The sequence below is a fragment of the Onychomys torridus genome, chromosome 9 (genome assembly GCF_903995425.1).
Source record: "Onychomys torridus chromosome 9, mOncTor1.1, whole genome shotgun sequence".
NCBI classification, from domain to species: Eukaryota; Metazoa; Chordata; class Mammalia; order Rodentia; family Cricetidae; genus Onychomys; species Onychomys torridus.
In genome coordinates this window covers 25,139,598-25,166,727 of record NC_050451.1, presented here as the reverse complement: position 1 = coordinate 25,166,727, position 27,130 = coordinate 25,139,598, and the positions used below count along the sequence as shown (strand labels likewise).

Sequence of the window (27,130 nt, the reverse complement as noted above, 5' to 3'; positions counted from 1 at the left end):
AAGACACTGGCACAGGAGACAACTTCCTGAGTAGAATATACATAGTACAAACACTAAGATCTACAATTAATAAATGAGACCTCATGAAACTGAGAAGCTTCCATAAAGCAAATGACACTGTCAAAAGGACAAAAACGGCAGTCTACAGATTGGGAAAAATCTTCACCAACCCCACATGTGACAGAGGGCTGATTATAAAGAATTCAAGAAACTAGACATAAAAAAAAATCAATTTAAAAATGGAGTACAGATCTAAAGAGAGAATTCTCTTATATTTTTGGTTGTGAGCCTAGCCTTTAACGGCTGAGCCATCTCTCCAGCCCAAGAGAGAATTCTCAACAGAAGAATCTCAAATGCCTTTAAAACACTTAAATCTTCAACATTCTTAGACATCAGGGAAATGCAAATCAAAGCAACTCAGATTCCATCTTACATCTGTCAGAATGGCTAAGATCAAAAACACAGTTCATGCTGGCAAGGATGTAGAGTAAGGGGAACACTCCTCCTTTGCTGGTAGGAGTACACACTTGTATAGCCACTTTGGAAAGCAATATGGCAGTTTCTCAGAAAATTGGGAATTAATCTACCTCAAGATACAGCTATACAACTCCTGAGCATATACCTAAAGGACACTCTACCATACTACAAGGACACTTGCTCAACTATGTTCATAGCAGAATTATTCATAATATCCTGAAACTGGAAATAACCTAGATCCCTATCGACCAAAGTATGGATAAAGAAAATGTGGTAGATTTACACAATGGAGTACTACTCAGCTGTTAGAAACAATGACATCATAAAATTTTCTGGCAAATGGATGGAACTAGAAAAGATAATCCTGAGTGAGGTAACACACACCTACGAAGACAAATGTGGTATGTACTAATAGGTGGATGTTAGCCATGAAGTAAAGGCTGACCATGCTACAATCCACAGACCCAAAGAAGCTAAGTTACAAGGAGGGCTCAAGGTGGGACACGTGAATCTCACTGTGAAGAGGAAATAGAATGACATCACAAGTGGACACGGAGAGGGTTAGGGATTGAAGGTGGGCATGAATAGGAGGGACCAGGTCAGGGGAGAATGGAGGGAGAGAGTACTGGGAAAAACAACTGGAATCCAGGAGCGTCTCTGGGATGAGTTAGAAACCTACTGCAATGGAAACCCCCAGGGATCTATGAGGGTGACCTTAGCTTTTTATATTTTTCAAAGAATCAACTCAGGTTCTTTGGCTTTTATTAATTTGACTTCATTATTCATTTTCTGAATTTTTTTTCTTCCTTGAAAGATTCTTCATCTTCCCTCTGTCTTTCAGTTAATAATACTGCAGTTTTTCTACTTACTGAAGTCGAACACCATGGATGCTGGTTCCTCCACTGCTTCTCTCTTCAGTAACAACAGCTACATGTAGCTTCAGAGCTGCCCATTAGCTGCATCCTTCCCCTGTGCTTTCATTAGTTCTCAGCTCTTAGAAACTGGTCCTTGGTATGATTTCCTATTTAACTCAAGGGTTACTTTATAGTGTGCTTTTTCACTTCCAGACACATGGGATGTCTCTTCTAGCTTGTTACTAGGTCTGATTTACTGCACTGTGGAGAAGAGGAACTTCATGCCAGTTTTGCTTGTGGTTTTGCATTTGAGGCTCCTTCCTGGGCCATTACAGAGGAACCATGTCCCTAACCTCACACCCTGAAAAATGAAATGCATTCTTCCCTCATTCAGCACATATGTGTGTGTGTGTGTGTGTGTGTGTGTGTGTGTGTGTGTGTGTGTGTGTGTATTATATATATATATATATATATATATATATATATATATATATATATAATATTGAATTCACTGTTTTCCAAATTTCTGTCTCTGCTTGTCATCTCTGCCTCATTAGTTTCCAGGGAAACTGAGTTAAATGTCTAACTATAGTTGTCAAGTCAATGGCAGATGCCATACTTCCTGTTTTGTATGCCACAGTTACATATTCACAGACCTATGTTTCAACTTGCTTCACTATATTGATTGTCTTGCTCAAGTATGAAAATTATGGACTTTTTCTATCATCCCACCTTCAACCTGTACCTGTTAGAGTCTTTTAAAATAATGTATCCTAGCATCTTGTTTTCTCTCTGTTATCAAAGGTTCTTGATAAGCTAAACCCCTTGTGGATATTATTTATTCTTTAAATTTGATGTCATTACAGCATTTCATATATATCACTTTTTCTTCTCCTTCTTACTTTTCTCAATTAAGTTTTCTTCTTTTCCAATTAGGCCAGGCTGGGTGATGGGTGAGCCTGAGGATATGCTTATCTCTGCCTCATGACTGGGATTACAAAGGTGTACCCTGCTTTTCCATAGATTCGGTGAGTCCAACTCAGATCTTCAGCAAGTAATTTACTGAGCTCTCTCCAGCACCCTTAACACACCCTTACCCCCTTTACACACCCTTATCCCCCTTAACACACCCTTATCCCCCTTTACGCACTGTTACTCCCCTTTACAGACCCTTACCTCCCTTAACACACCCATATCTCACTGATGCCTTTCAGATTTTACACTCCATCTTTCTTGTGTTTGAATTTTGGACATGTCCAAATAACCTGGGGCTGTAATTTCAAGTAAGTATATATTTTTCAAATTGCACTGCTTACTTCAGGATCTCAGCTTTATGCCTCAGCTCATAGAGGCCACACCCTCTTCCTCACACTGTGAAGCAACAGGTTCTGGCATGGCTAGCTTTTGAGTCTGACCCTCCTCTTTGGTTCTTAGCACAATATTTTCTCAGGAATTCAGTTATCCTATGACTGAATACCCATATACCTTATACAATCTTTTAAAATCTTTTTCAGTGGAAAAGTTTCCTGAATATCTATTCCATCATATTCCTAGAGTCTAAAGTTGTCATTACTGATTGATTTAAAAAGAAAACATAAAAGTCTTTACTTATTATTTCCCATTCTTCCTCCTGGATTTCTTAATGTATTTTTTTATATACTTTAATCTCTAAAATTACTTTTAGAAAGGGTCTACATGTGCCATGCTGTGTATTTTTGTTCATAATAATATACTTATTTCACCCTTCTGTTTAAATAGGCAGCCTACAATAAGAGCCTCAACTCTAAGTTTGCCTGTTTCAAAACTGATCAGTCACATCTTGACCTCTTTGTGTCCTTGTACAGCTGTAGAAGAAAGTCAGCTGACACTCAGGTCACTGGTTAACATGGTGGTTCTGGTTTCTCATCTCAAAACAAGGCCTGAGTATAGAACTATATATTAGTACCTGTCAATTCCCACAGCAAACTATCATGAACTGAAGTCTATCATCCCCCTCAAGTCTCTAAAGAAAATTCCTATCCCTTCCCAGATTCCGTGGCTTACAACAGTCCTTCCTTCATGCTGGTCATTGAGATTCATCATCCCAGTCTCAGCCCTCCCATAAACCCCCTCTTCATGTGGCCTTTTCCTTATGTCTTCCCATCTTACATTAATACAGATTGAGGGCTCAGAGGATGGCTCAGTTGGTAAAGTTCTTGCTGCCTAAGCACAGTTTCCAGTGAGACTGTTTCTCAGCAAACAAGGTGGATAACCCCTGAGGACTACTTGCCTCTACACACAAGTGTCCATACCTGCTCATACACATACACTAATAACACTGCAGCAAAACCCACATGATAACATCAGAAGCAATCACATCTACAGGGACTTTTACTTCTAGTAAGGTCATATTCTGAAGTTCCCTTGAGGGGAGCACGTTTAGACTAACGCTTTTGATTCCTACTGTTTTATATGCCATAAGGTGTGTGTGAGGTCTTTGGTTTCCATTGCATCCTTTAAATGTTTGGTCTACCCTCTATCTTCAGATACTCTCTGGCACAAGTTAACACATTGGCCTTCGGAGATTCTAGCTGACGTTTCTGCTCACTCAGTCTCTCTAAGACCTCACGTCAGTCTTCTCATAGCTGTTTCCTCCGGATGTCTTTTGGAAAACAGCCTTAAAGCAAAATCCAGCCATGCATCCATCTACCCATTTATTTAGCCTCTAAGTTTCTATAAGAAGCTTACTTATATCCAGTTTTCCCTCTGCAGCCTGGCTACCCTTCCCTGCATGGCCCTCCGTCTGATATATCACTCTTGCCAATAAACTCTTATGGTTCTACTACACATTTTTCTCATTTTTAATTTATTATGTTTGTGTTTTAATTTTACACATCAGCCATGGGTTCCCCTGTCCTCCCCGCTCCCGCCCCCCCCCCCATCTTCCCCCACACCCCTCCCCTCCATTCTCATCTCCTCCAGGGCCAAGACTCCCCTGGGGATTCATTTAAACCTGGTGGATTCAGTACAGGCAGGTTCAGTCCCCTCCTTCCAGGCTGAGCAAAGTGTCCCTGTGTAAGCCCAAGGTTCCAAACAGCCAGTTCATGCACTAAGGACAGGTCCTGGTCCCACAGACTGGGTGCCTCCCAAACAGTTCAAGCTATTCAATTGTCTCACTTATCCAGAGGGCCTGTTCCAGTGGGGGCTCCACAGCCTTTGGTTCATAATTCATGTGTTTCCATTCATTTGGCTATTTGTCCCTGTGCTTTTCCAATCTTGGTCGCTACTACACATTTTTGCAGAAGTCTAGTTTGCCAATAATTTATAATCCCAGATGCCCTCTGATCTCCTCACTAATTCTTCTTCCCCTTTGACGATATACATAACTCAAACCACTCTCTGCCTGAAGAAAGCAAGAAGAAATGGAACCAGAGTTCAGAGTTCTCTACTTTACTTACCCCCTTCTCTGCCTCTCTGCAATGTGATGAACTTCTGATCCATGGATATCTCATCTAAAACCAGGAGACGATGGCATGCAGTAAGCATACATCACTGTCTAACACATGACGTAGGCTGCCAAAATAGTACTATTTTCCACTTTCTCCACAGTGGTCTCACTTTGTTTCTCTGTTAACTGGAGAAAAAAATCCCATCTAATAGACCTATTTCCTCAAATTTTAATTTCAGTGAAGAAGAGAACTATTCCAGGGACTGGAAAAAGGACACAAGTATACAGCACAGTAAAATCAGCTGTGTGATTGGAGGGTACTGGCGTCTTCAGGATCTGAAACAGTCTGCAAGACTGAGATAAATATTAAATATTTTACTCTCATATGAACATGGCAAAAGCAATTTTAGTTTAGGCTGAAGTAAAACTGCTGAATCCTTCCCACTAAACAAGGAAGTTGGATGTACTCTGTTGAATTCCCAAATGAAAATCATATCCAGGAAACCCTGTTTCTCAGCAAATATGCAGATAATTATTTCCGGAATACAGAAAATTAAAGGCTTAGTAATGGAACTCACTCAATGGGTCATGTACTCAATTAAATTAACAGATGTTAGTCAATAAAGAAATATTAGGTACTTGGTTTTTCTTATTATTATAAAGAAAAATAAGTAGTTATGTTAACCAAAACCACGGTCTTATATTTGTAGACTTTTTTTTTTTTCTTTCTTGGTTTTGTGTTTAATAACTTGCTTTTTTTTTTTTTTTTGGTATTTACTAAGTCTCCCATTTTCCCATTCATGAAAGATGTTATCTTTCTACCTCCCTCTTACAACCTATTTGTACCCTCTCTCTCCCTCTTCTGCTGACTCTATCTTCTGTCACTCTTAGCAGCTACTAAGAAGACCTAAGTTCATCATCTTTAAAGTTAACCAATGGAAAGGAACTAGTGCAGACATTTCTGCCCTCACATACGCAGGTCTGTGAGTCAGCAGTCAGCACAGCTGATTAGTGTGGTTTCTGACAGAAATAGTTGAGCCACGGACCTTGTGGAATATGTTTTAGTGGCCACAGCAGAAGATGACAAGGCATTCCAGGGAAGGTCAGGTTTATTCCTGATTTGCTTTTAAATGTTATGATAATGTTCCACTAAACTGTCAAATGTTTCAAATCTTGTTTCAAAAAATACTAGGCAACTCTAGACTTTCTGAGTGGAAAAGGGCCTGTGAGATCACTTAGACCCAGCCATCTCATTTTAGAGTCACTGAGCACGTCCAGAAGGCAAGGGGTCTATTCAAATGAGCACTGAACTTCTGTGGTCTTGCGGCTCTTTATATAGGATACTATTTAAGGACTGATTAAACTTGAGACCCCAATTTGAGAAGCTAAATTAAAGTTAACACACTTTGGGGCATCCCTTAGTATTAAAGTCGTGAGCAATACTCACTCTAAGAGGTTCAACAGAGGATTCAGAATTCAAGCCTCTGTCTATTAATTTTATATTACCTCTTCCAGCAGAGAACATTATGAACCGCCTTTTTTATTTTTATTTTTTGATCATGTAAAGACTCTTCCAAAATCATGCTCCAAACTTGGAACTTCGGGACTTCCAGTGACCACATGACCATCAACTACCAAGAAGTCACCAAATTCCATCTTACAATTAATATTTCCCTGTTGCAAAATAGCAAAGCATTCCTCTAGGATGCATGCAAAGATGGGATGCTTCCACAGCAGCAGCTTATATGTTCCAGCTGTGGCCTGTTGACTAGCAACATCTCCCTCACCTGAGAGTCATAAACAATGCCTATTCTGCAGCACAGCACAGCTAACCCCTAAAGTGTGGAAAGTGCTCCCCCAGAATTCTAGATATAACATCAAGCTGACTAAAATCATCTTGAGAGATTTCAAAAGGACCAAACTCTTGGGCTCCATCATACCCTAACTCCAACAGAACCTCTACAACAAGGATAAGATAAACACAGCTTCAGGGTTAGAGAGATGGGGGCACAATGTCTGTTTTCTTTGTCAACCTATTATATGACTGTGGCATGCTCCTTAGCTTGTGTGCCTCTGTGACACAGGGCACCAATACCCTCCATACATCTGAAGTACCTAGTAAGTATTTGGTTAAGTGCTACATTTTTACCCCAGCAAACAATACCTATGAATGTTTTTCTTTTAATAGATGAGAATTGGTTCTCAGTTAATACAGAATTTAATACTGATGAAGATAATAGATACTGCTATTATCACAAGATGGTGTTTAGTCATTAAAGACCAAACAAGATCTGGCATGGTTGAGTAGACAATATGCCTCTACATGAGATAGTGTTGGTTAAGAAGTAACACCTGAGCAAGAGGATAAGCAGCCAGTGCTTATTCACTGCCTCCAGCCTTCTAAAGATTTAGAGGACACACCCTTTGACCTCTGGACAGCCCTATGAAGAAGGTACTTTGCACATCTGCTTTCCTAGATCCCTCTGATTTTGTCACTTACAACAATTCTAGATATTAAAATTACCATGTTCAGAAGATATTGAACTATCAAGGCTACTGAAATCAATGGCTAAATAGCTCTCAAGACATTTTTGTAATATTTTATAGTCAACAGTTGTTCAGGGTAGATGGCCCATTTCCGTATAACTTTTGTCAATATTGGACATTTTCTAATTCTCTAAATCTGTTATACAAATTGTCATTACTTAGGGATACAATACAGAAGAAAATGACTTCTTCAAAATGTCCTAGCTAAAGCAATCTACCATGAACATTAATGTCTCCTAGGCAACTAGGAAACTAAACATGATAAAAAAAGAAATGCTGCTCCTTTTGTTAAAAGAATGAAAAAAAAAAAAGCCTGTTTTCTTTAAACTAGAAAATTAAAGATCTTCTTCCATTAGAGCCAGGAGTGCTAAGGTTCACTGTGAAAAACAAAACAAGCTCCTATTTTATGCCCTGACAATGCTCAGTGAATGACAGCAGTCTGGATTAACCCTTGAGCAGCCATCAGGACCCATGCCCTGGACTGTTCTAATTGCTAGGGGGACTCTGTTCCAGCATACATGAAAACTAAGGGCTAACTGTGAACCAAGAATGGAAATGAGCTTGAAAGCTGCTGGCTGATGGATCCCAAGACTAACCTTACCAGGAAAAATGGCCTGTCACCTAAGTGAGCAACAGCATACACTGGGAGCTGGCCAGCCTCTCAGATGTATTCCCTCTACTTGGAAAACAGTCAAGGTACAAAATGAGATGCTGGAGATATACATTAAAGTTTATATAATTTAAATATCCTTCTTAACCTACATATATACCACAATCCCAGAGAGGACAGCATCAGATTCCACAAATGATACCAAAGCAAAGGGAAGGACAACTGAATGTCTCAGTTTATACAAACAAAAGAATGTCTACAATTTCTTAATGTATTTTCAATCTTTATTTTCTGTATCTAAACTTTCAAAAGAACATAGGACTTCTTCTAGTTAGGCAAGTTGAAATACTTTTGTCCTATACGATATTTAATATCTTGAATATTTCTAAAGCTATGCATGAATTTAAAGAAGCTAATATTCTGGGGTGTATGTGTGTGTGTGTGTGTGTGTGTGTGTGTGTGTGTGTGTGTGTGTATGTCTTAATACAGTCTTTATACAATGTATACAGTACAATACAGTATGTTGCTATAATGTGTATATATATACACATATATAATACTTAATACATGTAAACATACATAGTTTTTGTTTGACTGTGTTTCAGTTCTCTTGATCACACACCTAGGGTAAAATCTTGTACTACACACAAACTATTTTTGACATCTTGAACTGCCAGTCTGTTTTCTGTAGTGACTATTTATCTCATGTTCCAACATGTATGAACAAAAGGTTCAAGTTCTCCATATTGGTTGAAATATTAAGGCCACTCCCTGTAGTTAAAAGGGAGCTTTATTTTGTGGGGTAACTTACAAGTGAAGGGGTAGGTTGCAGGGTCTGGGAAAGGTGTGGTGCAGTCCAGCGGTGTTCTCTGGAGAACTCTGCCCTGTCTACCTCCAGCGTCCAGGGTCCAGGAACCAAGAGAGCTGGCACATCCAGATCTCAGGTTTTGAGGGCTCCTGTCTCGGCCCCGCCTTGTAGGTCTGAGAGTTACTGGAAGCCTCAATGGGGGTAGCACATTCAGGACAAAGCTCCACACTTGTCAACAGCCCACACTCAGAAACTTTTATTTAATTGTTCTGGATGAAACATAGACACTGGGTACTTTTTTCTTTGTTTCATTCTCTGTGATATGGTTGAGGGAGACCAGCTCCCTCTCCCCACACCTCCCAGGGTACTCTTGAGTAGGAGCAAATAAGGAATATGTAGATAAAAATATAGAGGAGAGAGAGACAGTTAGAAAACATAGGACAGCCTCCAGAGGACCTGGGTCAAAACCCACCAGACCCTTCTGTCTCTTCTAAAGGGCTTTTAAAGGAATGACAAGGGGTGGAGCAAAAGTCCTCCTCCCAGCACAGCCAAGTGCAGACCATCCTAATCACCTGGTGCCCATGCACATGGTCACGCCATCCCCTAAGGTGGCCCTGCTGTGTAAAGCAAGCTCAGATCTCACGAGGAAATATCTGTCGGCTCCCACACACAGTGAAGACTCACGGGTCCTTATTCACATTGTTTGTCTCTGGCTCCTAAAGAGTATTCACACCTACTGACCATGTTGCTTGTATTGTTCTTTTTCATTCTTGTCACACCCCATCATCCCAATGATGATTTATGGAACATGAGAACAAAAATGAAATATGGAAGACAGCATCCTATAACAATTTCATGTTTATATTATTGTTTTGGTTTTGGTTTTTGAGACAGATTTCTCTGTGTGTAGCCTTGGCTATCCTGGAACTAGCTCTGTGGATCATACTGACTTCGAACTCACAGAAATGTACCTGTCTCTACCTCATGAGTGCAAGGATTAAGTCAGTCAACACTGAGCCTGATGCATGCAAGAGTGTGTGGCTGCCTAGTCCTCTGCCACAGAGCCAGCCAGCTGAGAGCCTCCATGAGCAAGGTCTACACTTCAGAGCTGAAGAAGTTAGGGATAAGAAGTTATCTCAAAAGTTACATGATGGCAGATATGGCCAAGGAATACTGTGGGGCTTTGATCCCTTTCTGAGTTTTGTGATTGATGAATGTGTGGAGATGGCAACTAGCAGGTGACAGAATAACACTGGAATGGTGGTCAGATAAGGAAATGGCATCATCAATGTTAGAAGCCTTGGAAAGAGAATAACCAATGGCTGTGCAACAAAGGAGTGTGCATCCCTCCCCAAAGGGCCTATTGGATTGTGCTCATATGAAACTTTTTGCTAAATAAACCTTTGTGATACTCAAAAGAGGAAAGAAAAAGAAAAAAAGATATTTTAAGTCATCTGTGTACCTGTGTACAAGGAGAATCTAAACTGATTTCCCTCCTACTTTTGGAGTCAGTCCTTTCTCTTTTCTGCATGCTTTCATCTTCCACAAGAACCACAGACAGAAGAGTCTACCAGAAAGGAGTTGCTTTTCAACAGTCCTCATGGAGTATGAATCATAAACCCCATGATCCAGTACAGAACTGTGCTCTCAAAGGAGAGCACCTGTGAAACATGCTTTCTTCCACGGTTATCCTCATCTAATGATAAGTAGAGTCAACAGGTGACGTGCACATTTCATGCTACCACCAGACCTTGACTATAAAACACAGCACTATAGATGCAAAAGTATATATAGTATTCAATTTTATGTATGCTAAACTAAACACAAAGCAAAACACTACAATATGAGTACTACAGTCCTTTTTAAAAAAATAAATAAATAAACATCCTGCATTTAGATAATTATCTCTGGGAATGCTAGATGCTTGGGCAAAATGACCAATTTCTAAACAGAAGGCCTAAGCCTCCTCTCTCGTGGAGGCCTAGATTCATCTCAATAAGAAAGATGACCCAAATGTGTGCCTGTAGAATGATAGCAGAAAGAAATCTACAGGTTATACTAGTAGAACATTACTCTAGGGAGAGAAATAGGTGAAAAATCATCATTCATGTTATTTTCTCATCTTCTCTGTCACATGTGATATGAGAATATTTCTTCTGGGTTGCTATTTACTTTCTACAGGATCTTAAGAGATTCGCAGATGGTCTGCTTTTCTTGTGGGTTTTTTTTTCAACTGTGTGATGGCAAAGTTGATATAGTGAACCAGCAACCAAAACTGTGGTCAAAACCTTCAGTGTCAATGTTAAGGCAACTGTACTCATCTACCTGCTGAAACCACACATTAGCATCTTTATTCAATGCATGAGTCTCTCAGAAGGTAAGAGTCACTGGGGTCTTAAGTTTCTTTATATCTTCAAAAAAAAAAAAAAAAGGTAAAAAACTAAGGAATGCCAAAGCATAAGCAAATACATCTTATCATAGTTTGAACATTAACACTGGAAAAAAAAACCAAACTTTATATACAAATTAACACAACAAGGTTACTATCTCTGCACACAGGAAAGATTATTCTACTACTTTCAGACCTATGTGGACTTCATGCGTTTGTGTGTAAGACAACGCAGTGTCACTCACAGACTTCTGCTAAGACAGTGTAGGACTGATTACACTGTTGGGCACAGCTGTGTGTCACTACAGTGTATAAGCTGTCTTCTGCTCTCACTGTTCTGCCTCACTCAGCAATTTCTAACTGCGTTACACACCAGATAATTCTATGACCGATAAATTTACTACTTAACAGTGCACCACAGTTCATACAACCTCATGAGGGGATAAGTTAAAAACTATGCAATGGCCATGCTGCCGAGATACCCCCAACATCGCCCACTCCACCAGGATGGACCGCGGTGGCTTCCTTTGCTAGAAACATCTGACTCCATAATGTGCCAGACCGTGGAGACCTGAGACACATCGACTCGCTTCTCAGGTTTTGAGATGCACAATGATGAGAAATAAAAATGAAAAAGTTTCCAGAAAGAAGCCATCAGATTCAAGGTTTCACAGTCCAAGCTAATGTCCATGGAAATGATCTGAGAAAATTGCAGTCCTGGCAAAAGAAGTGTAACTAGACTAAGGCAAGGTGGAGCATGGAGGACTACTGGATTAGATGGAGAGAGTGTCCAGGCATCCCCACGGCCCTACTGATGGTCCAGAACTTCATCAACTCAGTGATGAGCTGCATGTACACCTAGAGAAGCTGCCACGTACTCCTGCCGTGATGTATGATGCCACTGCAGACACAAGCAGTGGGGTCAACTGACCATGAACTGAAGGGGAAAGAAAGTCAATCCTTCCTCTTACGTTGATGGAGCTGTTTTGTCACAGTGACAACTGAATTAACACACCAGGTCCGTCATAGGAATTCCATAGCAGCAGAACAGGGTGTCTCAGAAATAGTCTTGGCTACGTTTTCTCACTGCCTCAGGCTCACTTCCTGGGAAAATGGGAACATGAGCATGTCCTGCTCAAACCAGTGGAAGGCAGACCTTCACTTGAAACTTTTATCCGGTCTGTGACTCAGATGATAACTTTACAGATGTTTTGCTACTGTTGCTCCTGATGTGAGGAAATTTCAAGGAACCCTTGTTGTAACCTGGATTGTATTTGCAGCTTGATTTGCTGTTTGGACAATTCCTGCAAGTTAAATGTGTTAACTTCTTTCTCTCTTTCCAGAGCTTGGGCTCAAGCTCTGTGTCTCACATCTGCTAGCAGGCACTCTACTACTGAACTGAGCCACTTCCCTAGCCCATGCTTAGTCTTGAATAGCCACAAAATAGTCCATGGTATGGCTAAAGAAACCTCCATTTAATTTAGATATTTTTGGCATTTAAATTATTTGATGTAGTTGAATATATGATTTTTTTTTCCTAAAGGAATTCTATGTGTCTCAATATAAGACTCTTCAACCTTTATGTTATGCATAATTTCCTGTAGTTTTCAAAGTTGTTTTAATAAAAAGTTTAACTTTGAAAAAAAAAAAAACTATGCAATGAAAATATCCCGTTAACTCTCTTCTATAACAAAAAGAAAGCCCACTGAAAAACAAGGTGTTCATCTAAGGCCTTGCTTGACCACAAAGCCATCACAGACCCACTGAGTTCTTCCAGACTGATAAGATATTGGTTAAATGAAATCATAAGAATCAAATTCTAGCCTCTGAGTTTTATCCTCACTCAAATCATCATGGGAAGACCTATTTCTACAGCAATAATCAAGAAAAGTTCTCATTCAAGGGTCTTGAAATGGAGCTTCCTCGTTTCAACAAGTATCTATTGTAAAACATAAACTTGAATGCAGTCAAGTCTTGATTTGTCTTCTCCCATAATGGCTTTACAGTACACCATCAGCTGGGGTTCCTTCATAGGGAGTCCTGCTCCTTTACTATCTCACAAAAGCCTCCCTGTCTCCCTGCTCTATAGACAAATAGGATCTTCTACTGGGAGTAGTTCGTTTTTTCTCTCTCTCTCCCTCTCTCCCTCCCTCCTTTCCTCCCTCCCTCTCCCTCCCTCTCCCTTCTTCCCTCCCTCCTTCCCTCTTTCAACCTCTCTCTCTCCTTCCTTCCTCTCCCCCATCTATCTTTCATTTATTCACCCCCTTTCTATGATAGGCTTTCATCAGGGCATCTCTATTCCTACTCATCTTATTACCCTTTCAGTCTATCTGTCCTCATTTAGATACTGAAAACTTTTAATTATTAGATTACTGTTATGAACAGAAATGAGGCTCTGGCTGCCTACCGACAAGCATCATCAAACACTAATGAGCTAGCAGACTGGGACCCACACCTGAATCCCATCAAGTGATCCCCTTGTTCAGGCCAGGTGGGATGCTTCTGTCTACAGGCAGGCTTCTGCAGGATAGCTGGAGTTTGCAAGGTGGCTATTATGTATTCACTCCTGTCTCATGATTCACACTGACTCAAACAGCTTTCCTGTGTGGTCCTACTCATTTACACACTGGTGATTACCTCCCCCATAATAATGTCTCACTGTGTCATTCTGTTTCCTTCTTCTTTGTCCTTATCTTTGCTTTTAAAAGGGCTGGAGCTGAAACTTCTAAAAATGTACACTACTAATTGGTCATTTTCTTATTTCTACTTTTGATCTCTTCCAAACTTTCAAAGAAAAATAAGTCCCAAAGCCATTTGGGTGATCTGTGGGTATACAGGCCTTTCTTGATATTCCCACAGCTTATTGTTCCAACACAGAAGGTGTTAGACAAATACTTATTGTCATCTATAGTTTTCTGAGCACCTAGGAAAGACAGACCAAATCTTAAAGGAGACAGAAAATGTGCCTCCTTCCCCCTTGATAAAGTTATCTCTTCAGTTAACTGGGGACTATGAGACCAACTTCATTCCATCTCTTCCTAAACTTTCTAACCATTCTTAATAGCAAAATAATTCACACCAACAAAGGTATTGTCTGAACATTGCCATGTGCCAGGCCTATACAGAGTACTTGATCTGCATTAGTTTGTGTCAACATTATCAGTCTATACATCTCTATAGAGTCAAGCAAAACCCACAGAAGTAAAGCATCTCTGTTTAACAAAGAGCTTAAAGCTCCTCAGTAAATCAAAATGGCCACAAGTACTGCTCTAAGAGAGGCAGGGAAGCAGAAGGGCCCAGAAGACAACTCACTGATGGTAACAGTCACTGGTAGCAGACCTTAAGGGTATTGTCCATCGTATTTCCCTAGTATATAACTCTGCTTGTGTCTCCTTGGCTACTTCCACCTATCCGCAAAGATAACTACACTGGACACATCATGGGGATGATTTGTTTAGGGCCAAAGGAGACCCTCTTTCTACATTTTATGAAGGTACAAGAAACGATTTCTGATGACAATACACAGGGTCAGCATTTATACATGATCTAGCAAGGACACTTCCCACTGAATGTGGAGGACATCAGCTGTGATATGGAAGCAGCTAGAAAGCTTGCCTAGTAACTTAATGTAATTAAACTTAATGTGAATGATTACTTCCTGCAGGCAGGTGATCACAGAAAATGACATGGTGACATAAGGAAGAAAATTAGCAAACAAACAAAACCACAAGACCTGGTGTCATGTAAACTAAGTTTCTCGAGTGCACAGTGGGCTCTGTTCACGGATTTAGAGTGTCTGCTTTCACGTGGCTATAAAGTTGACTCGGGGGGTTGGGGATTTAGCTCAGTGGTAGAGCATTTGCCTAACAAGCACAAGGCTCTGGGTTCGAACCTCAGCTCCAAAAATAAAGTTGACTCGGAGTCCGTGGTGTGACCATGCTAGGCTCACAGTGCTGTGTCGAATGGGCAGGCCATGTGCCCAGTCAAGGCCTTCGTAGCTCTCTCACGACATCAGAGAAACTAGGCAGCTGGGAGCCAGTCTGCTCTGAGATGTGTTGCTGAGTGTAATTCATTGCAGTCTTCACTGGTAAGTAAGTTAGGAAGTATGACATAATAATCAAAGGATGACAAACACTCACTAATAAAGGGTATATGTACTACTGAGAAATGAATTTGAGTTTGAGGGAAGCCATGAAAAATGTTCTCCCAACACTGAAACTCTTGAGCTCTGCTGTCTTGAAGGTGCTTGCTTTTAAAATAATTTTTTATATGCTAGCTATTGGTAACTAATATAGTTGAATACTGACTTATTGACAAATACAAAGAAGGACCATTGCTCCTCGAAACAGCAACAAATAAAAATTGTTTTAATGTTACTCTTGAAGTTTTAACCCAGTTCTAAGCTTCCTTGTTTAGACAACCCTTATTCTGAGAGCCCTGGTGAGCTTTGTTGGCACAACTTAACTCCCACTTCTGGCCTTGCCTTGTGTTACCGCACAGGCTCAGAGCACTCCCTGGACATGCAGCTGACAACGCACACATAAGCACTCCAGCCCCTGATCCATGCTTCTCTCTCGGCCATTCTCAGTCACCTGCCCAAGCTGCCTTCCCATCTGTACACACCAGCAGCCCCAGGAAGCTGCTGCACAATGCTGCTGTGAGCTCCACGCCAGGCTCCTCAAAAGTTTAAGGCAGTACTGGTTAGTACTCCTACCTACCCAGAGCCCTGGAAAAACATATGTTCCCTTCTAAACACAGATTCCCAGGAATTCAGATCTCCACTTAAGAACGTGGAGGCCACTTGGCAAGCTCACTGCTTAGGTTATGGAGGGCACATAAATGGCATGAATTTGGCGACTTTCACCCTCACAACCATGGCTAAGTTACTGCATCATATCCTCCAGCAGGACCTCCCCAAGAGCTTTTGCATACACCAATCACCAATCAACTGACATCACCCTGTGGCAAGTGAAAGCTATTTTTCAGGACAATTGGTAATAAATCAACTGGGTAATATGCCTAGGTCCCAGCCATGCTAAGAGGTGGGCTATCCTATCAGTGAGAGTGACTATAACTGAAGAGGTCCTGGATGAAGAGAGAGCACCTCAGAAAATCTGCTTCATGGTTTTAGAAACAGACAATTCAAAGAAAATGGAGGGGGGGAAGAGGGAGCGAAAGACAGTGAAGGGGAGGAAAGGGGGATGAAGATGGGAGAGGACAGAGAAGCCATGCATGGGGCCTCCCTGGAGCAAAACAGGTGTGGTGCCAGCAAAGCCTGTCTTCCTGAAATTCTGCTGGAGCAGAAATGAGAAGTCCTTTCTTGTGAAGACCTCTGCTAAAGTGACAGGTAGGGGGATCGAGGAACAAAGGTCCCTCCTTGCTGAGAACCTGCAGCAAAAGCCAAGGGACTCTACTCTGAAACCTGGCCTGCAGAATACTTATGACCAAAAGGGGAAGTGTGAGCCAGAAATGCAGTCTTCTCTGGAGGGGAAATTTGGTCTGAGCAATAGACTGGAGCAGATACAGAAACAGACCTGGCACTGTTCTCAACTCATACAAGGATCCACACTGAGATGGAGTATCTACCTGTTCCTCCTCAGAGAAAAGACTGCCAAACATACCCCAAAACAGTCAGTGCAGAGGCAATCTAAACCCTTGTGCCATGTGACGAGAACACAGTAGCCCCAGCACTCAGACCTCTTCCTGTGAGGGACTACACAGGGGCAGGACTGGTGACTGCCAGCAGCCCTGCTCCAGTGAAGAGCTGCACATAGATTCTGCACCCTTGATGCTGCACCATGTCGCTCTTTCTGTTGAATTCATAATTTCAACTTGGTGAACCAGCTTTGCCCTTCCACATCCTGTCACCACCACCCCCACCTTCTTGTTTGTTTGTTTAGGTTTCCCAAAGGAAATAGGTTAGCTTGGAGGCACACCTTTGCCCTCCTGAGTGCTGGGATTATTTGAGATAAGTTGCATTCACTCACCACGTTTTCTTTTCATTCTATCTTTAAAAATAATAATAAAAAAAAGATTTATTTATTTTGTATGCCTGTATGTGTGTCTGTGTGAGGGCATCAGATCCCCTGAACTGGAGTCACAAACAGTTGTGAACTGCCATGTGCATGCTGGGAATTGAACCTGGGTCCTCTACAAGAGCAGCCTGTGCTCTTTTCATTCTATCTTTAACTGCAGCTGCCTTATCTCTTCCCTTCCTCTGCAGCGCTCAGCTCTTAAGTTTACTTCTTCTATTTTTGGACCCTTGCTGTGATGCCAGCCCTTAGTGTTCCTCTGCTCACTTCTTTTCTATCCCTGTCCTAAGTTACAGACATCAGTACACACCATGCTGTACTCTCCCCTCTCCTCCAGAACTGAAGAGGCAGCTTGATTCAGTTGGCTGCACTGTATTCTCACTCTGGGCATATCCAGCCGTCATAGTGAACTCCTCAGAGAGTGCTCACCTCTCACTAAACACTGAACAGCTACTCTGAAAGCTTAGCTAATGGGCTACACCTCTAGTCCCACAGGTGAAGGGACACCTCAGCCTCACTCCATAGTCAACCCTGAAAATTGAAATGTTTCCACTGAAAGAACATGAGTGATTTTTTATTAATCCAACCAGAAACCTAATTTCATCTGTGCAAATCTCAACAAAAAAGCATGAAAAATCAAGGTAATGTGCCTCCTCCAAAGATTTCCAATCCCACAGTAATGTATTCCAATGAAAGTAGATGAGATGAAATCCCAAAATTTCTAAAGCAATTGCAAAAATGTTTAACAAAATCAAAGAGAACAAGAATAAACTCTAGAATGAATTCAAAGTGAAGATAAACAAAATGCCAAATGAAATAAAGATATGAAAAAAGCATACAGAAAGAAATTCAATAAATAAAAAGAAATACTGAAAAACTCAAATTAAAATTTGGGAATAAAGAGCTCTGTTAGTTGAATTGTCAAAGCACTGTGGGAAGTGACACCCATGGGTCACATGAAAGATGGAGTAGCAGGGCTTGGAGACTGGGTAGATGAGGTAGAACATTCAGACACTAACAAGAATAAATGAAGAATGTATGGATAGAACATGGATGATCTGAGTGATACCAGTAGAAGGCCAAATTGTCAATCATGGACACTGAAGAAGTAAATGTTGTTCACATAAAAAACATATTAAACGAAAACCGAACTGACAGTATCCCAAGTCTAAGCAAGAGATGGCCACCTAGATACCAGAAACACTAAGAACTAAATAAACAAGACTCAAAGAAAACTTTCCAATGTCATATTATCATCAAAGGACTAAATATAATGAACTCCCCCAAAAAAGAATATTAAAAGCTTCAAGGGTACAAAGTCAGATATAAAGGCAAATTTATCAGAAAAACTGTCAGTTTCTCAACAGAAATCCTATGAACCAAGAGGACACAAAATTATGAATTCCATGTTCCAAATGATAGTAATTGTCAGTCCAAACGATCCATCACAACCATAATTCAGAACTGAAAAAGAAAGAATAACTTTCCATGATAAACATTAATGGAACTGATGACTCTGAAGTCTGCACTATAAAATATAACTGAAGAAAACCTAGATACTGAAGAGCAAGGCATTTCCATGAGGCAACAGGAAAGAACAAATCAGGCTAGAACATCAAACAAACAAGCAAGGATTAGGAATAAACCAAAGATTATAAAACAACAAAATGAAAGGAAGTAGTACATAAATTTCAACAATTGCTTGAAATACAAACTGCCTTAATTTTCTAACAAGCACAATAAAAGTGACACCAAAGGAAAGGAAATAGTCAAAGGATGCCTATGTGCAAATGACATGATCCTGAGCATGAGACCTACAGACTCCACCAGAAAAGTTAGCGCTGATAACCACTTCCAGCAAACTAGCAGCATACAAAATCAATACCAACAGCTTTCCCATGTACCAGCAGTGAGCACAGGAAGATTGGAAAAAGCTTGGTCACAAGAGCTTCCAAAATAAATAAAATGCTTAGGAATAAACCTGAACAAAGAAGTAAAGATCTCAGCCTGGTGGTGGTGGCACATGCCTTTTTCCCCAGCACTCAGGAGGAAGAGGAAGGCAGATCTCTGAGTTGGAGGCCAGCCTTGTCTACAGAAGTAGTTCCAGGACAGTCAGGGCTACACAGAGAAACCCTGTCTTGAGAAAACATAACAAAACAAAGCAAATGAAGAGGAAGAGGAGGAGGAGGAAGAGAAGAAGAAGGGGGGAGGGGAGGGAGAGAGAAGAAGGAGGAAGAGGGGAGGAGGAAGAGGAGGAGGAGGAGGAGGAGAAGAAGAAGAAAAAGAAGAAGAAGAAGAAGAAGAAGAAGAAGAAGAAGAAGAAGAAGAAGAAGAAGAAGAAGAAGGAGAAGAAGAAGAAGAAAGGAAGAGATCTCTATGATGTTTATTTTAAAACATGGAGGAAATTGATTGTCTTAGAAAATTTAAAGACCTCCTATGAATAGTTGGGAATGTCTGTATTACCAAAAGTGTTCTAAACAATCACTGCAGTTTCCATTAAAATTTCAGTGGCATTTGACACAGAAAAAGAAAAAAAATCCAAAAGCACAAAAGATCTCAGAGAGCCAACAAAATGCTGAACGAAAGGAATAGCCTGGATTGGTTGTTATACTGCAGAGTTATAGTAACTAAAACAATGTGGTACCAGCACATAGGCATACAGGCAGATGAGTGGGATACAACAGAAGACTCACAATTAAACCCACATAGCTACAGCCACTTTATTTTTGAAAGAATGTGAAAACACACACTGGAGAAAAACCAGCATCCTCAACCATGACATGGAAATGGACCTCCACGTGCAGAAAATAGAAGGAGATCCCAATCTCTTGAAATAACTTTCATGTAATGAAATTATATCATTCAGTGGAAAGTTTATGCAAAGGGAGATCACAATATTATGGAATATTAATTTCAGATTGTTACATTTGTTTATGCTGTGGAACATTTGCTTTAATGATGCAAAGATGTGTTGCATTCTTTTATGCTACATTTGTTTAACTCTGTGAAGTTGTCTATTTGCCTATCTAAAATACCTGATGGTCTAATATAGAGCTGAACAGCCAATAGTGAGGCAAGAGAAAGGATGGGAGTGTTGATAGACAGAGAGAATAAATAGAAGGAGAAATTTGGGGAAAAAAAAGAAGAGCATGCAAGAAAATAAGGAGATGAGAATGCTAGAGGCCAGCCACACAGACAGCCACAGAATCAGAGTGAAAGTAAGATATACAGAAATAGAGAAAGATAAAAGCCCTGAGGCAAAAGATAGATGGGATAAGTTAAATTAAGAAAAGCTGGCAAGAAACAAGCCAAACTAAGGCCAGGCATTTATAAATAAGAATAAGCCTCCATCTGTGATTTATTTGGAAGCTGGGTGGTAGACCCCCGAAAGAACAATATGCCAAAAAAGAAAAAGTAGAAAAAACAGTCAACAATGTCATAATATAAAGAGAAGTGTGCCAGACACAGAATGACAAATATCATGTGTTTCCCTTACTTGTGGATCATATATATGTATAGAGATGTAGTTTTCTGACACAAAGGCAGAATGGAACCTGGGGAAGGAAGGAGAGGCATGGAAGAGAGAGACACAGGTGGGGATTTTAGAATATGGCTGAATACACTGTATACTTGAAAGAAATTGTTTCTGGGAAACACAGCATCATGCATGACGAATATACACCAATTTAACAAAAGACCTAGTTTTCATTCCAGGCTCAGGCTTTAGACTAATGATGTAGACACTGTTCACAGCAGCGCTAAGATGGTTCCACCCATTTCAGACTAAGATGTGGTCATATGTGCATCTGCAAGCACCTGGACTTGTTTGGTGAGGAGCATGAATAATAAGATGCCAGCATTGAAATATCATGTTCTGTGGTAATCCCCCGACTAATCATCTTGCTAATAAATATCTAAAGACCACATTTTTTCCTGGGCTTCCAGCTTCCATGGGAACATTCTGATTGTGACATAATTTTTAAGTTAGTGGGTTTATTCATAGTTTTATATTAGTAAATGTCAAGCTTATTACTAATGAGCAAACTGTAAATCCATAGTAGTGATAATTTTTAACAGTACAAGGAATTAATATGAAAAGAAAGAAGGAGACAATTAAAATTTTCCTTAGGGGTAGTTTCTCCCATGAAATTCTGTGCCAAGCAAAAAAAAGAATGAAGCCCCTTAGAGCGTGCATTTAGAGGGGACAACAAGAGCTGTGTCACTGTGGGGGAAAGGGCAAAGCCCCCACTCACTATGGAGCACCTGGTTACAGAAACCTTCCCTCACAACGCCCCTCTGGCCTTTCTATTGAGATTTCCCTGCTAGCCTTTGATTTGCTAAAGGCACATTTCCAACAAGTTTTCATTTCTTAGTTTTCATTGCTTCCTTACTGATGCTTCCATTCTAATCACTGATGCTATTCTTTTCACTTGAGAGGCCAAAGCTTAGTGTAACACTCAGCTCTTCAAAAGCTATGCTAAATAAATTCACCTACCTAGCCAGGGTTTGCTAACACTGACTTCCTTTCTTCACTAATCTACTGAGTGGAAGCATATGTGTTTATGGCTGTTTAACCTCCCAGGTCTAGACTGTGAGAAGCATCTGCCTTTTGTGGGGACTTATGACACTCCCCTATAAAGTCATCCTACAAACACTCTCAAGCCAACACAATTGTTTTTCAAACCTTCCTAAAACTTAAGTCTATTTGCTAAGATGTTTGAGGCTTCCTGTACTAGTGGCCATGGAAACCACCTGTCTTATGATGGCAAGAGGTCTTTCCTGCATTTTTCCTGGAAGCGTGCCAGGTTGTTAGAGACCAGATAGTGGCCTACATTTAAGGAAGTCAAATACAGATATTTCGTGTGATAGTTCCCAAAGGGTCCAGATCACAGTTAATAATATGAAAGGATGACATGGTTTGCTCTGATTGGGGAACTACATAGTTTTAAGTGCATAAGCAAGCCAATGTACCAACAACTATAGCATCGATTCGGAGTCACTGTCTTCCCTCATCATAGCTAGCAACCCAACTTGTCATACAAGAATGAAGTCTTACCCCCAAGAATGAGGTCTGCATCAATTAGCATGGCACACAAAAGTATGTTCGAGGCCATCCTACTCCCATCTCACCCATTTCTCCAAGACAAGCCAAATATACAGCCTGCCTACAAATGTAAGTATACATTTGATTCTCCACCTCGTATAGATGATGATCTCCTTGGAGGCAAGGAAAGTTATCCAAGTCCATGTTGCTTATCAGCCTACCCTGAAACTCAGACTTCAGCAGTGTATGATAGGCAAAACAGCTTTGAAGGACTGATCAGTTCTCATTAAACTCTGAGAATCTACAGGTAAACATAAACTTGACTCAGGCTAGAAACCTAGTGGATTTCCACTGAGAGGCCAGGTTGACAGCATGAGTCTATAGGGAGAACCATGTGGGCCTTGCCTGGCCTGCTCACCATGAAGACTCTGAGATATGCCCTTCTTCCAGCACATGCAGCTGGGAAAAAGAGGAAGGAAACCCCTTTCCTACTTTAGATTATAAGCTTTTCATCATAAGCATGTCAGCCTTAGCTCAGTAAGTATCAGGCTGTCTCCAGGCAGCGTAGGGGACATTCATCTTGACATGGCATGTGTGGGTGCAAGGCCTAGACAGAAGGAAGATGGAAATCTAGAGAGGGAGTTCCTTTCCTGAGAAAACACAAGCCTGTCACTTGCCCTCACACCCACAGCCACTAGCACATGATCAATGAACATCAGATAAATGCAAAGTGAATTCACTCCCTGCTCCTTTCCATGGTCATGCTGCTAGTACTTAAGTTCTGTTGAAAGCACCTTGGAAGGGCCTACTGTTCCCATCTAAAGAATGGTCTATTTAAGACCCCACCCTCTCCCAAAATAAAGAATCAATGTAGCTAATATTTAACCTAATGGATGGGTTACAGTGGGAAAGTGCATCTCAGACCTTCACTGTAGTAAAGAAGCAGAAAGACCTATGCCTCCCTTATTTTCAATATAATTTTTTTTGATTATTTAGAAATTTCACATACTGTACCCCAATCACATTCACTTCCCAGACCTCCCAGGTCCAGCCCCACTCTGGTGGACTCCTCCAAAACAAAAGAAGAATTAAAAAAAAGGAAAAATAACAACAAGTCCAATTTGTGTTTCCTGTATAATCACTGGAGCATGGTCAAACTCTCAGTGAATAGCCCCTTAAAGAAAACTGAGCCCTTCCCTACCACCACTGCTGCTGGAAGCTATCAACTGAAGGGCTACACTTTAGCATCTCTATCACAATATTTAAGAGTTCTCTTCAATCGCTTCCTCTCTAGACTGTTTCTATGTCTCTCATTCTCAAGAGCGAGTCCAAAGTCATCAATACCACTACTAAAGAAGCTTCCCTGCCCTTCATAGTCAACGGCAGGCAGCACAGATCATGGACTTCCACATGGTTTCTGGATACAGCAAGGCCACAGACATCAACAAGGCTTCAGGTGGCAGCCCAGACTATGGATATCCCCAAGGCCTTTGGTGGGAACATGACCCATGGATATTGCCATGGTCCTACAGCAGCAGCATGGACCACCAATATCAACATGGCCTCAGGTGGCAGTCCAGGTCACACATATTAACATGCAGGCCAAGCTTTTATGTAGCTATTTTTTCAAAAGACCTGGACGCAGACTGTGTATGTGTATATGTGCGTGTACAAGTGTGTGCAGGTATTTATATGAATACAGAAGCCTTTAGGTACTACGTAACTATTATTAATTTTTTTACTTACTTACTTATTGAAACAGGGTTTTTCAATGGCTCAGAATTCACTAAGAGGACCCAATTCAAATCCCTGACTAATACTTTACCAACTGAGTCAGCTCCCCAATTCCAAGACAAATTCTTATCAACAAAATTAATTTATTCCCTCTACCCCCTTTGATTTCCATGATTAAGACAGTTACAGTCAAGTTGTAAAAAGCACAAATCCCTATAAGTTGACATTGATAGAGTAAAAGACAGTCAAAGAATGTTTGAGCAATTGTTTTACCCAGCCTCAGTTGAGAAAAAAAAAAAAAGTCAGCTTCTATCACGGATGTTGAAATGACCAAATCTGCAATAGCCATTTGGACAGAGTACAGGTGAATAGTCCAATTCTTCCTGGAGAAATGAACAAAAAAGACCCAGGCCATTATCCAAGGTGACTTTAAAAGATAGCTCAGGGACTGAAATTTGTGGTTCTGATACCATTTGAAGAAAAATGAAGGTGAAGACAGATCCCTGGTGGCTCATTCTTTCTCAATAATGCCTGCTCCAGTGCTTGGCTGTGTCAGTACACAATGGTCTCTGACCAAACAGTGCCATCTTTAGCAGCCTCTAAACAAGAGGAAAAGATCCTGAAAAAGTAAAATAATTTAAAAGGACTGCTATTGATGACTTAATATCAAAACACATTCCCCTTCTTATTGCCCAGGATATATAAATCTGAAAAATACAATTTTCAAATAGATAGAAAAGTAAGAAAGTTATCAAATTATTATTAGATAAAGTAACACCGACCAGTTGATTATTAGAAACTTGATGACCTCATGTTTAGTCTATCACTTCCTTCTATGTGTGTAGTTCAGGTGCTCCTTCATTATTCAACAAATAAACATTTTGTTAGATGCTAGATACATAATAAAGGTTTGGTCCCCACTTGTGTTCAGTTTGGCTTGTGGCAACGACTCCCTGTTATTGCATTGATAACTACATGGTTTAATGTTCCCTTTACAATGATGAGGAGAAAGCAGTAACTGAAATAATCAGGCTCCAATCTCTGATCCAAAAGAAAAAGCAAAGCAAGCTAGAAGACACAATTTTCAGACAGTTAGGTGATCTGGGCAAAATTAGAATGGTTTAATGTAGTTGAACATGACATTGGGACATACTGGAGATTAGATGGCCAAGTGAGGCTCCTCAGGGACCAAAAGAGTTAGGAAGCAAACCATACAGGCTAGTTGTTAGTTAGGGTGGCCTGCTCATCTCCCATTCTCAGGTTTCAAGAGTAAGGTATACTTCACTTCAAAGAATAAGAGAGTTTGCCAAGTCAGAGGGTTCAATACTAGACAACCCCCTCTTACCACTTAGATGAGAGTAATATGAATTATCTGCATCCCCATACACACACAAATTTACTCAATCAGAATCTGCAGCAATTTGATCCATAGGTAAATCATTTATTTCCTAAGACTTTGCTAAGCCAGCTTGGCTAAGACTAAAAGCCATATACTACCCATTCCTTCTTTTGTTTGCTTCACAATTTGAGAACTGTGAGAATCAAAGAGGAAGGAAAAAGGGTTGCTTTGGAGGGAGGCCTCTCTAGACCCTTTCAAGAAAAACTTAGTCCAAGCTAAACATGAACAAAATACACAAAAATAAGGCTAAACCACTTAAACTTTGCTGATATGAACTGGTATCATTTGGGAGTGGATTAAGCAAGAGAGTTATATGAAATTAGTAGAGAAGAGTCTGCATACTGCATGGAGAATGGAATATATAGCCAAGCAAGAATGCAAGAAATGTTGAGTACAAAGGGGAGCCAGAGAGCAATGGAAAGGACTTGAATCAGTAAGGGAGCATTGAGCAGAGGAAGAAATGGTCACATCTGGAAACATTTGGAAGTCCCAGGAAGACTTGTAAATGGGTGGAATTATGGAGCTGCAGAAGAGCAACAAACCAGCACTTAGCACAGAGTGATGTACTACCAAGCAACTCCCAGGCCCTGCGGTCCACTGGGAACTTCTCTGATCCCAAAAGCAAAATGAGTTTGAAAACTACACACCTCTTTGAGTTAATGGGTAATGCCATGATGCCTAGTTCCTACCTCTGTCTTCCTCACCATGAAATTCTTACCTGCTTTACCCTAAAAATGATATCAGAGAAATATGGCATTGATGTAAGAATGGAGGAAAATAATACTGATTTTAAAACAAAATGAACAGTAGCTGAAATTCTATAGACAAGAGCAGAAAACTCATTTAAAAACTAGAATCCCGAGTTGTCATGCTACATTGTCAAAAGTTGGCAGTGACAGTCAAAGCATCATCAGCTCTCAACACTTCAGAAACAGAGCCTACCTCCTGAAGCAAAGAACTAAAACTCATGTCTGGAAGCCAACCTTTAAGTCTCTAGAAAGGCCACTTCTAAAGAGTTCTTCAGCTGTAAGCCGAGCTCCTCTTCTTGACCTTGCTCTTTATTCATAGAAGGAGAAGCTATTCTTAGGTCAGCAGCCATCATCTCCACATATGGGGTGAAGCACCCTCAGAAAAGTCACCACCCTACTTTAGGCGCCTTGAGCACACTTTCAAAGAGCTCCTCATGGTGGAGAACCTCTTCCCTTTCCAAAGTCTGCTCTTTCCTGTGTACCCTATGGCTGGTAACACCAGGCCTCCCACCCTCCCCATCCCCAGTACAACTTCCTCCAAGCACATGTGTTCTAGGCCTGAAACCCAAATGTATTTCCTATTATAGCTGAACTATCTTTGTATACATATTCTACCAAATTCAGCAGAAGGTTGACAAAGGTCAAGGTAGAATTCCAGGCAATATTTTTAAAAAATAGAATTCTATTTTCAGGTTCTGGGATAAAGAATAGTTAGTTGCCTCTGAATTTATGTTGGTACCAGCATTTTCTCTTTCTGTGTGTTTCTGGGGATCCCTCATGGTCATCCAAGGAGACTAACTAATCCAGTTCCCTCCAGCATTCTAAGAAAGGACTGAATTCCCCCAAAGGAGGATTTTATTCCAAAGCCAATACAAATTGGATCCAAGGCTTACCTAATAGGCCATGGTGAGAATCTGTGGGAGGATGGAAGGAAATCCTGCAATTGTCTGCCTTGAGGAGCCCTACTTATCTAGGGTATTCTCTATCATCTGTCTTCCTTCCTTCCTTCCTTCCTTCCTTCCTTCCTTCCTTCCTTCCTTTCTTCTATTCTCCCTTTCTT

General features: G+C 40.7%; 1 protein-coding gene and 1 non-coding gene across 2 annotated transcripts in view; one reads left to right on the top strand and one right to left on the bottom strand.

The window, feature by feature from the left end:
* Positions 1 to 27,130, bottom strand: part of Fhit (fragile histidine triad diadenosine triphosphatase) — a 1,532,194-nt gene that overhangs the window by 814,126 nt on the left and 690,938 nt on the right. The window lies entirely within an intron of this gene.
* Trnav-aac lies at positions 14,944 to 15,016 on the top strand. Its single transcript has one exon. It is a non-coding gene; the product is annotated as a tRNA-Val (tRNA).